This window comes from Monodelphis domestica, chromosome 4 (assembly GCF_027887165.1).
Source record: "Monodelphis domestica isolate mMonDom1 chromosome 4, mMonDom1.pri, whole genome shotgun sequence".
NCBI lineage: Eukaryota > Metazoa > Chordata > Mammalia > Didelphimorphia > Didelphidae > Monodelphis > Monodelphis domestica.
The window spans coordinates 427,653,106-427,667,212 of NC_077230.1; the positions used below are offsets into that span (position 1 = coordinate 427,653,106).

Genomic DNA, 14,107 nt, shown 5'->3' on the forward strand with positions numbered 1-14,107 from the left:
TCCACTGACAGAGCTCACAGAACACCTTCTACACTAAACCCCCAAAAGACAACTCCCAGGAATGTAATTGCCAAATTCCAAAGCTATCAAACAAAAGAAAAAATCCTACAGGAAGCCAGAAAAAGACAATTTAGATATAAAGGAATGCCAATCAGAGTCACACAAGACCTTGCAAGTTCTACGCTGAATGATCGTAAGGCATGGAACATGATCTTCAGAAAGGCAAGAGAGCTGGGTCTCCAACCAAGAATCAGCTACCCAGCAAAACTGACTATATACTTCCAAGGGAAAGTATGGGCATTCAACAAAATAGAAGACTTCCAACTTTTTGCAAAGAAAAGACCAGAGCTCTGTGGAAAGTTTGATACCAAAAAACAAAGAGCAAGGAATACCTGAAAAGGTAAATATTAAGGAAAGGGGAAATATGTTATCTTCTTCTTTTACTCAAACTCTCTTCTATAAGGACTACATCTCTATCAATCTATGTATACTAACATGTGGGGAAAATGTAATGTATAAATAGGGGGTAAAGAAAGACCAAATAGAATAATGGTTCTCACACAAAGATTCACAGGGGAAGGGGAGGGGAAGAAAACTCCTATAAGAAGGAGAGGAAGAGGGGGGGGGGGTTTACTTAAACCTCAATCTCAGGGAAATCAACTCTGAGAGGGAAAAACATCCAGATCCATTGGGATCTTGAATTCTATCTTACCCAACAAGGGTAAGGAGAAGGGAAAACCAAGGGGGGGAGGGGGAGAGGGAGAACAAAAAGGGAGGGAAAGAGAGGGGGGAGGGGGAGGGAACAAAAAGGGAGGGACTAAAAAGGGAAACATCAAGGGAGGGGACAGGGGGGACTGATTCAAAGTAAATCACTGGACTAAAAGGTAGAGCCAAAGAAGAAAAGGTTAGAATTAGGGAAGGCAATCAAAATGCCAGGGAGTCCACAAATGACAATCATAACTTTGAACGTGAATGGGATGAACTCACCCATAAAACGTAGACGAATAGCAGAATGGATTAGAATCCAAAACCCTACCATATGTTGTCTTCAAGAAACACACATGAGGCGGGTTGACACCCACAAGGTCAGAATTAAAGGATGGAGTAAGACCTTCTGGGCCTCAACTGATAGAAAGAAGGCAGGAGTGGTAATCATGATATCTGATAAAGCCAATGCAAAAATAGACCTGATCAAAAGGGATAGGGAAGGTAATTATATTTTGTTAAAAGGGATTCTAGACAATGAGGAAATATCATTAATCAACATGTATGCACCAAATAATATAGCACCCAAATTTCTAATGGAGAAACTAGGAGAATTGAAGGAAGAAATAGACAATAAAACCATACTAGTGGGAGACTTAAACCAACCATTATCAAATTTAGATAAATCAAATCAAAAAATAAATAAGAAAGAGGTAAAAGAAGTGAATGAAATCTTAGAAAAATTAGAATTAATAGACATATGGAGAAAAATAAATAGGGATAAAAAGGAATACACCTTCTTCTCAGCACCACATGGCACATTCACAAAAATTGACCATACATTAGGTCACAGAAACATAGCACACAAATGCAAAAAAGCAGAAATAATGAATGCAGCCTTCTCAGATCACAAGGCAATAAAAATAATGATTAGTAATGGTACATGGAAAACCAAATCTAAAACCAATTGGAAATTAAACAATATGATACTCCAAAACCGTTTAGCTAAAGAAGAAATCATAGAAACAATTAATAATTTCATCAAGGAAAATGACAATGGCGAAACATCCTTTCAAACCTTTTGGGATGCAGCCAAAGCGGTAATCAGAGGCAAATTCATATCCCTGAAAGCTCATATTAACAAACAAGGGAGAGCAGAGATCAATCAACTGGAAATGCAATTGAAAAAACTCGAAAGCGATCAAATTAAAAACCCCCAGCAGAAAACCAAATTAGAAATCCTAAAAATTAAGGGAGAAATTAATAAAATCGAAAGTGATAGAACTATTGATTTAATAAATAAGACAAGAAGCTGGTACTTTGAAAAAACAAACAAAATAGACAAAGTACTGGTCAATCTAATTAAAAAAAGGAAGGAAGAAAAGCAAATTCACAGCATTAAAGATGAAAAGGGGGACAGCACCTCCAATGAGGAGGAAATTAAGGCAATCATTAGAAATTACTTTGCCCAATTATATGGCAATAAATACACCAATTTAGGAGAAATGGATGAATATATACAAAAATACAAACTGCCTAGACTAACAGAAGAGGAAATAGAATTCTTAAATAATCCCATATCAGAAATTGAAATCCATCAAGCCATCAAAGAACTTCCTAAGAAAAAATCCCCAGGGCCTGATGGATTCACCTGTGAATTCTATCAAACATTCAGAGAACAGTTAACCCCAATACTATACAAACTATTTGACATAATAAGCAAAGAGGGAGTTCTACCAAACTCCTTTTACGACACAAACATGGTACTGATTCCAAAACCAGGCAGGTCAAAAACAGAGAAAGAAAACTATAGACCAATCTCCCTAATGAATATAGATGCAAAAATTTTAAATAGGATACTAGCAAAAAGACTCCAGCAAGTGATCAGAAGGATCATTCACCATGATCAAGTAGGATTCATACCAGGGATGCAGGGCTGGTTCAACATTAGGAAAACCATCCACATAATTGACCACATCAACAAGCAAACTAGCAAGAACCACATGATTATCTCAATAGATGCAGAAAAAGCCTTTGATAAAATACAACACCCATTCCTATTAAAAACACTAGAAAGCATAGGAATAGAAGGGTCATTCCTAAAAATAATAAACAGTATATATCTAAAACCAACAGCTAATATCATCTGCAATGGGGATAAACTAGATGCATTCCCAATAAGATCAGGAGTGAAACAAGGATGCCCATTATCACCTCTACTATTTGACATTGTACTAGAAACACTAGCAGTAGCAATTAGAGAAGATAAAGAAATTGAAGGTATCAGAATAGGCAAGGAGGAGACCAAGTTATCACTCTTTGCGGATGACATGATGGTCTACTTAAAGAATCCTAGAGATTCAACCAAAAAGCTAATTGAAATAATCAACAACTTTAGCAAAGTTGCAGGATACAAAATAAACCCACATAAATCATCAGCCTTTCTATATATCTCCAACACAGCTCAGCAGCAAGAACTAGAAAGAGAAATCCCATTCAAAATCACCTTAGACAAAATAAAATACCTAGGAATCTATCTCCCAAGACAAACACAGGAACTATATGAACACAACTACAAAACACTCGCCACACAACTAAAACTAGACTTGAACAATTGGAAAAACATTAACTGCTCATGGATAGGACGAGCCAATATAATAAAAATGACCATCCTACCCAAACTTATTTATCTATTTAGTGCCATACCCATTGAACTACCAAAATACTTCTTCACTGATTTAGAAAAAACCATAACAAAGTTCATTTGGAAGAACAAAAGATCAAGGATATCCAGGGAAATAATGAAAAAAAACACATATGATGGGGGCCTTGCAGTCCCAGACCTCAAACTATATTACAAAGCAGCAGTCATCAAAACAATTTGGTACTGGCTAAGAAACAGAAAGGAAGATCAGTGGAATAGACTGGGGGAAAACGACCTCAGCAAGACAGTATACGATAAACCCAAAGATCCCAGCTTTTGGGACAAAAATCCACTATTCGATAAAAACTGCTGGGAAAATTGGAAGACAGTGTGGGAGAGACTAGGAATAGATCAACACCTCACACCCTACACCAAGATAAATTCAAAATGGGTGAGTGACTTAAACATAAAGAAGGAAACCATAAGTAAATTGGGTAAACACAGAATAGTATACATGTCAGACCTTTGGGAGGGGAAAGGCTTTAAAACCAAGCAAGATATAGAAAGAATCACAAAATGTAAAATAAATAATTTTGACTACATCAAACTAAAAAGCTTTTGTACAAACAAAACCAATATAACTAAAATCAGAAGGGAAACAACAAATTGGGAAAAAATCTTCATAGAAACCTCTGACAAAGGTTTAATTACTCATATTTATAATGAGCTAAATCAATTGTACAAAAAATCAAGCCATTCTCCACTTGATAAATGGGCAAGGGAAATGGATAGGCAGTTCTCAGATAAAGAAATCAAAACTATTAACAAGCACATGAAGAAGTGTTCTACATCTCTTATAATCAGAGAGATGCAAATCAAAACAACTCTGAGGTATCACCTCACACCTAGCAGATTGGCTAACATTACAGCAAAGGAAAGTAATGAATGCTGGAGGGGATGTGGCAAAGTAGGGACATTAATTCATTGCTGGTGGAGTTGTGAACTGATCCAACCATTCTGGAGGGCAATTTGGAACTATGCCCAAAGGGCGACAAAAGAATATCTACCCTTTGACCCAGCCATAGCACTGCTGGGTCTGTACCCCAAAGAGATAATGGACACAAAGACTTGTACAAAAATATTCATAGCTGCGCTCTTTGTGGTGGCCCAAAACTGGAAAACGAGGGGATGCCCATCAATTGGGGAATGGCTGAACAAACTGTGGTATATGTTGGTGATGGAATACTATTGTGCTCAAAGGAATAATAAAGTGGAGAAGTTCCATGGAGACTGGAACAACCTCCAGGAAGTGATGCAGAGCGAGAGGAGCAGAACCAGGAGAACATTGTACACAGAGACTGAGACCCTGTGGCACAATTGAATGTAATGGACTTCTCCATTAGGGGCGGTGTAATGTCCCTGAACAACTTTCAGGGATCCAGGAGAAAAAAAAAACACCATTCATAAGCAAAGGATAAACTATGGGAGTGGAAACACCGAGAAAAAGCAACTGCCTGAATACAGAGGTTGAGGGGACATGACAGAGGATAGACTTTAAATGAACACTCTAATGCAAATACTATCAACAAAGCAATGGGTTCAAATCAAGAAAACATCTAATGCCCAGTGGACTTACGCGTCGGCTCTGGGGGGTGGGGGGGAAGAAAAGAAAATGATCTATGTCTTTAACGAATAATGCTTGGAAATGATCAAATAAAATATATTAAAAAAAAAAACAAAACAAAAACAAAAAAAAATAAGTAGTGACTGAGTCAGATTAAATTGTAACTGAGAAATATTTTTAAATAAATAAAAATGTGATTAAATAAAAAAAAAAAAGAATGTCCTCAAACTTGGTGTGCATCCCCTCAGAAACTGTCTACGTACATGGCCAGCTGTCTCTTCATTATCTGCTTCTAAACCTAAGATTGCCTCTGCCATCTCTGACAGACAGTCTATGAATGTGGCAGGATGCTCCCCCTTTTCCTGCCTGATCTTATCAAATTTGGACCATTCACCAGGTTTTGAATAGCATTGCTTAATGGCTTCAAGCAAATCCTCTCTGCACTGTTTAAGGTATGACATGCAGATTGGATTGGCAAAATCCATATCCAATCTTTGATCTACAGTGGGCCAGCTGGTCAAATTACTTTCAGATCTAGTTGTCTCCACAAATTCCCTTTTTTCATGGGAGCTGAAAAGTTCTGTTAAGAGAAATTCAATATCTTCGAAGTCTGGATCAAAGATTCGAAATGCTCTCTTTAGCTCCTTGTGGGTTTTAAAAGGATTGTCCACCAATTTTGGAAAACGACATTTAACAAACTCAAGTTCATGAGGAGTGAATTGTCTATGGTCCTTTGAGTGAATAACACCAGCATTAGTTGTTAGCTTGGTCACTTCCTTCAATGAACATATTTTCTCAGGGACACTAGCAGCCTGGTTCTCATTTTCATTGCTACCTTCAGTTTCCTGAGGTGCATTCTCTGATTGCCCATTGTCCTTGCCCATAACTAGATATAAACCCTTTTCCTTAATGAGTTGTTCAAAAACTGCCTTAATCATTTTTGTCTAAGTTGTTGTCAATGGCCATAAACTTCTCTGCCTTAAGGGGAACTATAAATCTAAAAAATTTCCTCACTTGGGTTAGAGTCTGCAACACAGCCATGAATAGTACATATACTTGTGCCAGGATTTTCCAGAGAATTAATTCATTTTGGAAAGGTAATTGTAACATAGTCATTGTCAAGTTTCCTACATAATCCACAGTCTTCACTACCATTTGAGTCAGTTTGCTGTAAAGAATATGGTAAATCCAAAAGCAAGCGATGGCTGCCAAAACCACCACACCAAAAACTACTTGTTTGAACATTTTTACTATCTTTCCTGCCTGTGGGATTGTTGGGTACTGTCAGATTAAGGTGCCACTTGAAATAGAAGAGTAAATTAACTGAAAACTACTATTGCTTGAAATAGAGAAGGTAAACTGTGGGGAACCTTGTTTCTTCTTACAATGATTGCTGTTCTCTGACTGTGACTAGAGAGCTCCTGCTGGGACCTGAACCTCTTTGGTGATAGTGGAGGTAGGAATGAGAAATGCTGAGGTATGCCACCACACAGGGATATTGGTACACAGGGGACTACTTATAAAGGAATGCCCTGGGGTTTACTCTGGGGTTTGCCTGCTGATTCCTACTGATGGCTGATTCTTCAATCTATTTCCTAACTCCTTCCTCCCTCACTCCCTCCCTTTTCCAACCCTCTCCACCCAGTTCTTCTTGAAGCCTTGGCTCCTTCCCTCCCCACTTGAGTAAACTATAAAGATATTCTTTTCTTTTCCTTTTTCAAGTCAAGGGGTTTATTGGGATAACAGGGTGGGAAACTGAGGTAAGAGGGATGAGGATTTCCCTAATCTAAAGGAGAATTTTAGAAAGTATCCCAGTCACAAACTGTGACTCTAAGACAGTTAGGGAGATGGAGAACAACTGTTTGAATCTTCTTTCTTCTTCACCAAGAAAATCTCTTCTTCAGTGTCAACTTCAACTGCTCAGAACCAGAGAAACCCAAAAAAACAAATCAGCTTTACAAAGGTCTTTCAGCCAGGTTCAAACCTCCAGGGAGAGAGTGTGACTTCCAGGCAGAGACCAAGTCCAAAAGCCAAGTCAGCCCCCCTCCCCCAGGGTCCTTTCAGCCAGCTTCAAACCTCCAGGGAAAAATGACTTCCAGTCAGAGACAAAGTTCCCTCCCCACTGTGAGATAGAGATAGGAAGAGAGAAAGGTTTTGCAGGACTTGTGGATCAACATGCAAGAACATAAGAACCAGGATTCCAATGGAATGTCCTCAGTGTGTGGTAGTTGGAGCTGACAGGAGTCAGGGTTTTTTTGTTTTGTTTTGTTTTCTTTTTTTTGGTCTCTGTGTCTCTGACTGGAAGCCACTTTTTCCTTGGAGGTTTGAAGCTGGCTGAAAGGACCTTGGAGGGGGGGAGGTGGCAAACTTGGCTTTTGGACTTTGTCTCTGACTGGGGGACTGACTCTCTTTCTCCCTGGAGGTTTGAGGCTGACTGAAAGATCTTTGTGAAGCTGATTTGGGTTTTGGGTTTCTCTGATTCTGAACAATTGAAGTTGACACTGAGCCATTGTCCTCCATCTCCCTATCTCAGAGTCACAGTTTGTGACTAGAATACTTCCCCAAACCTTTCTAAAATCAATCATTTAGATTAGGGACTTCCTCACCCCCCTTACCTCAGTTTCCCATCCTGTTATCCCAATAGACCACTTACCTGAGAAAGAAACTTAGAATATTTTGTAATTCACTCAGGGGGGAGGGAAAATTGGGAGGAGAAGAGTGGCAGGAGGAAGAGGGTTGGAGGAGGGAGTGAGGGAGGAAGGAGGTTAGGAAATAGATTAGTAGAAATCAATAGACAGATTCCCCAGAGCAGTCCCTTCTGTACCAGTGTCCTTTGTGTGTGGCAATCCCCCATTACAACTAAGCATCCTCAGGTTCTCTCAGCAGTTTCAGGTTCCCATTAGCAGTGCTCTCAAGTCAAAAGCCAGACAGAGAACAACAGTCATTGCTAATAAAGATGTTCTCCTCAGTTACCATTCCCTATTCACAAGTAATAGCTTCTCTCAGCTTATTCTTTATTACACCGGTCAGCTTAAACTGCCACCAACCAGGGACATTCCATTGGAACCCTGGTTCTTGCATCTTGGTCCACGAGACCTGCAAAGCCTCTCTCTATTCATGTCTCTATCACAAATCCAAAGGTCAGAAGAATTCCTGGGTAGGCTGCCTCAGTGTCCTAGTTCCCACCTTGCCAGACCAGATTCCATACCAGGTCACATGCTTAAGAAAACTCCTCTTCTTTGATCTTGTGGTAGTCAGTTGAACCAATGTTAAGCCTTATGCCTTGTCACATGAACATTAGCCACCTCCCATTCCCCATTGCTTGATCCTCCAACAAAAGACTGAGGAAATATGTAGTTCACTGCCTCTCTCTCTCTCTACAACCATCAGAGGAGCACACAGGCTGGATCCCAAGCTCTTTTAAGCCTTGTCTCTGAGTCTCTCTTCCTTTGTTCTATTTCCTCTTACTCTATATCCCCTTCACCCATTTTCCCTCACTTTCTAACTCTCCTTCTCAGGTATCCACCTAAGAATATATTAATTTGTGGCTACAGGCAGGCACAACTCATACCTGTCCCAAAGATGTTTTTTTTCATTAGCGGTAGAAGGTAAAAAGGGGACAAAAATAGATTTTGGTTAATTGGAAAAAATAAATTAAGAAAAAGCTCTTTTAGACTACAGGTGTCAAATCCATAGCCTCCAACATTCCCAGTGCTGCCTGAACCAGGTGAAAAGGTAATTGGGAAATAATTAACAAAAGAAAATAACTCACAGATAATTATATGATAATTTAAAATGTGTGCTTTAAGCATCCTCATGTACAGACTGAGGTCAATAAAATATCATCCCTCCTCTAAAGTATATACTGTTGGAGTCTGACTTCCCCAAGGTCACTTCCCCACTTCACAATTCTATCTCTCCCCTTGCTCTCAATTCAGAATATCCCCAGAGTCAGGGACAGGAAGCTGGGATACCTCTAATAATCGTAACAATAAAACAGCATGAAATAAAAGGCAACTAAGGCCAGAGATGATCTCTCTATGGTCATGATGCCCATTAGTGTGATTATGGAGGGTCTGTCATCTGTACATATGAAAGTCAGACAAGTGAATTAACATATACTGGAGGCTAAAGCCAATAGATCAGAACCAGGTTAAATAAGATATGCTTCCATGTGGCATTTTATGCTACAAAGAGGAAGAATATAGGTCCAATAGTGAATCTCTGGGTGTGAAAGGAGACAAAGTTTACATCCTCCTTTCCATCTCCAGAATTTCCCTGCCAAAGAGGATCAAGGCTAGCCCCATTGCATGACCATAGCTTATACTCCAACCAAGACTAGAAACACTCTGTGGTTCCACAGCAACAAGGGAAATGGACTGCAAGAGTGAGTATGGGGGAGTCATTGAACCTGCAGCCTTAGAAGGTGGGAGAAAAAGAAGGATGTATGTCTCTGGGACAGAATAGAATAATACAATATCAATAATAAAGATGATAATGACAACTAATGTTTTTATTTTGTGTCTACCATGTAAAAAGGATTCCACATAAAATCCTATTATACACAGAACAAATATTATTCATTTTTCCAGATGAAGGAACTGGGGCTGCAAAAGGAGGAGTCATTTACTACATAGATAATAGGCAGAAAAGAAAAGATTCAATCTACGTTTCATGATTCTGATCTCAGGGCTCTTTCTACCACAATGCACTGTGCCATGGGACCAGGGGGGGGGGAAGTGTCACTTTTGTCTATTTCTGTCATGCCAGGGAAAGAGAGAGCCCCACACAAAGTTGGGGGCCCAATCCAGATACTCACCATAGATTGTAATATTCTTGGTTGCAGTACGAGTCAAACCAGTGAATAAGTTAGATGCAGTACAGGTATAGGTGCCAGCATCACTCAGGGATGCAATAACAGAAAATGTGGCTGAGTTGCTGATCCTTTGTCCATTCTGTAACCAAGTGAATTGTGCTGCTGGGTTAGAATCAGCAACACAGCTCAAGGTAATATTTGCCCCAGTAGGGTACTCATTGGCTGAATGTACAATTGTGGCGATATCTGGGCCATCTGGAAGAAAGAAAAGGATTCCATATTGAGATTATGGCAGAAATAAGGGGGCATCTCCTAGTCTATAACCCATCACCAAGAACCACTGTGTCTCCCTGATCCTCCTTTGAGCTGGGAAATTCACAACTCATCTTCTACTTTTCCAGTGTGGATCTGAACTTGGAAGATCTTAGGGCTTTCTCCAGTTCAGCACCCTGGATGGCCACCCTCAACCAGAACACATGGCAAGGCCAATTTGGGCTCCCTAAAGATGAAGGGGGTTGGGAACCTCAGAGCCTACCTCTTTAGCTCTCAGAGAAGGGACTGAATTAGCCTGGGCCTCTAGGAACACACCACCAGGCTATAAGAAGGCACCATATAGGAAGAAGCAATATACTCACAGGTAACATTCAGTGTGAATGGATCACTCCTATTCCGAAACAATGGGTTCTCGATTTCACACACATAGGGCCCTTTGTTTTCCGTTCTTCTGAGACTGCGGATAGTGAGTGTCCTCTTATCCGGCGACAGCTGTATCCTGTTACCACCTGGGGCAAGTCCATTTATGAACCACCGGTAAGCGTGAATTTGACCCATAGCATTGCATGTCATTGAGAAGTCCTTGGTCTCCACTGCAGTATTGTTGGAGGTGATGATGGTAGGTTTGGACAGTGGTGCTGTGCAGGGAATAGACAGAAAATGACTGTATTCGTACTTTTTCTTATCTTATAACCATATAAGTGGTTTGGAAGTGGCCTGTCTAAGACCTTGGCCAGGCTGGGGGCCAGAGACTAAAAACCTGTGATTTCAAAGGCAAAGACACCCCTTTCTATGGTGCAGATCTCATCTCCTCCAGTCCTTAAGAAAATTTCTTCTTCAGTTCTGTGACTGACAAAGACATTCACATGGAGTCCAAGCCCCTGGTGTTCAGTCTTGATGGGCTGAGGCAAGCTGGTCTGGGGATGATAGACCACTTCATCCAGCACCTGGGCTTGGATTTGAGGCCTTTCTAACTTGGCAGAACCACCAAGAGTTTATGATTCCTTGGCCTGGACTTCCAGAAGCCAGGGTTCCTTACCTTGACAGCTTGATAAGGATATTGGGAGCCGGTGGTGTGGATAGACTAAAGTCAGGCCATGGGGAGATTGTGCTCAGAAAGGGAAACATTACTTTAACTCTGTCGAGGAAAGAAAAGGAAAGGCAGAGAGTGGGAATAGATCAGTTCTTATCAGGATACAAAAGGATGAGCCTCTGGCTGGGAGTCAGGTGAGACCTGTTTCAAGTCTGGATATATTGAACCCACAATAGCATCTCTAGAGCATAGGACATGATTTGCCCCCAGGATGTCCATACCCTTTACAGAAGATTCTAGAATTCCCTGCTTTGGGATATTTCCTTTCCTTTGGTGTTTCCTGCCCTACAGGATGAGAATGAGAATGTTGAAGGTGATCTTCAAGCTCAGATGAGGTTTTATGCTGGGAATCTAAGCTAATGGGGACTAAATTTCCCTGAGCCTTTATGGTCCAAGGAGAGACCTTTCCTGATCTCTAGTTGGAAGTTAAAATACCTAACTGAGAGAGGTATGTGTTGTAATAATTAAAGGAGTTTGGCATAAACTGTTACAGATAAAAGAGTGGTTGCCTTAAACTGTGACCTCAAAGATATGTTTTCAAATCAAAAATATAGTGGTCACCCGGGAAAAATTCCCACATATTAAATATAACCAAGTCAGCTGGGTTTTATGGAGATTTTAATTAATACAAATAAGGAATTAATGAAAGAGAGAGAATAAGAGGAAACAATGAGAAAAGAGATAGGCCAGCTTAGGCCAGCCTAGGCTTTTAAGCCTTAAGAGAGAGATCAGTCAGTCTTTTATCACTCATGTAAAAAATAGACTCAGATACAGGACTACAATCCCCACGAGCCTTTCCTCCACTTCCCCAGAATGCCTTGTAATCTCACCTGGGCCGAGATCGAGAAGGGATTTAAGCTGATTCAAAAGCTTTTGAGGGGGGCTTGGGGCTTTTGGACTTCCATTTTGCAGCAGGAGTGTCTCTTGCGTGATGTGAGGTTATTTTGTCTAGGCCTCTGGTCTAGGCACATGTTTCTTACTTGTATATTCTTTAATCTTTAATCCTTTAATAAACCTTTAAAAAATATAATACTTCTTGCAGAGAGAAACTAATTTCTACCTGCCTCAGTCTCCCCATCTCCCCTAAATTTTAATCTTTACACTCACCACAAGATTTGTCCCAAGCAAGACTAGTGTTCAGAGAGATACCAGTTCACCTTTGGAAAGCTCAATCTCCATCTAAGTTCAGCCACCAAGCCCTTCCCATTCATCTTTGGCCATATGAAACCTCTTCAGAGAGAGGTCCTCAGAGAGAGTTTTTCTCTCAGCTTCTGATTTCCTTTTAAAGAGAATTTTCTCCTATGTCACCTCCCCTAAGTTCTCACATCTACCAATCACAGTAGACATTTTCCAAAGGACAAACCATTCTTAATTCACACCTGAGTAGACTAAAACCTCATACCTCTTTTGTTAAGGCTTGTCCCTTACAAGTTGGCAAGTTGCCTGACCTTCATAGGTACTTAGCACCTTCCTAAAAATGGACTTAGCTTAAGGCTTTTGTTTCACTATAAGTATGTGTTAAGTACTTATTTATTGTTCAGTAAAGAGTTTACAACTTTATCTTCCTCTAAAATATGCTTAAGTATGGGTGGAGTAGAGTTCTCACATTCCTGACTAAGTCCCTTCATTGTTAAAATGGGGAATGGTCTTAACCAAGTGTTATGAAGTAGGGTCTGAGAATTTTTAAGATTCACATTGTGCCAGAGCAATCCCTGGGGCACATCCAGGATCATCAACAGGCTTCCTTCCTGGGTCATCCATGGCCAGCTGTCTTAAAATTAATTTCCAATTTTACAGGTATAAGTGAGAAATATTTCAGCTTCCTTGACCTTTCTCCTTGTTATTTTGGTAGAGCTTGCACTCCATCCCTGGGTCTCCACTGGGAAGTTTAAGGTGAGGAAGAATGAGCCTCCCATTTGTATCCAGTAAAGCCAAGTGAGACTGACCAGGACAGTGACAAATCTGAGGTCAGCTAGCCACCTTTTGTAGTGGGGGGAGAATATGAAGAAACAGTGAGCATGCTCCTGAGCATGAAGGTCATGGTAGGACTTTTTGGAAGGTGTTTTGGCAGCATCAATGGATCCAGTGACTGACATGACATAGTGACTAGTGTTGGACTAAGAGTGAGAAAGACCTGAGTTCAAATTCTGTCTCAAAATGTTACTGGTTGTGCGACTTACTAGCAAGTCCCTATCTGTGTCTCAGTCTCCTGATTTGTTAAATGGGTAAAATAATCTCTCCCTCTAAGTGTTGTTGGATGAAATGAGACCTTATATAAAAGCTGTGTATAAATCCCAAGAAGAGCCCAAACAAAGGTTCAGAGGAAGGAAAGTCAGAGTGTGAGACTGGGTACCAAATGTAGACTCAGGCTGTCTGAGCACACAATGCATGGCCAGAAGTATCTGTAATGCCTGCTGCCATTTTGTGAAGGGCTAAGGTTTAATGCCAGAACAAGAACACTCATGGATAGTCTGTAGGCAATAGAGAGTCATAGAGAAGAGACATGAGCACACACATATTTTATTGAAAGGCCAATTAAGGGCACTAGAGATGCTTAGCCCAAAGAAGAAAAGACTTGAGGCGGAGGGGAGACATGTCTCCAAAGACTGGTCAAGTTATAATGGGTTTGATGCCCCTGCCAGGGGATGCTCAGTGGTTACATTGATCAGGGAGGGACTATTTCCTAATGTGTCAGTATCTTTTCTCCTTACAGCAACATTCTGGTACCCTTTTATCTCTTGTCTATCACAAAACAACTCTTTTTTAAAACCCTTACCTCCTGCATTAGAATCAATACTCTGTATTGTTTCCAAGGCAGAAGGGCCAGGCAATGGGGGTTAAGTAACTAGCTCAAGGTCACACAGCTAAGAAGTGTCTGAGGCAAGATTTGAACCCAAGATTTCCTGATCCACAGCCAGGCTCTCAATTCGCTGAGTTACCCAGCTGCCCCTG

General features: G+C 40.5%; 1 protein-coding gene across 1 annotated transcript in view; it reads right to left on the minus strand.

Moving 5' to 3' along the window:
• Nucleotides 1–14,107, minus strand: part of LOC130458746 (carcinoembryonic antigen-related cell adhesion molecule 5-like) — a 74,738-nt gene that overhangs the window by 43,353 nt on the left and 17,278 nt on the right. Inside the window, exon 3 of the mRNA XM_056825365.1 lies at nt 9,793–10,700. The gene's annotated coding sequence lies outside the window, so the exon portion shown is untranslated. The remainder of the gene's footprint in view (nt 1–9,792; nt 10,701–14,107) is intronic.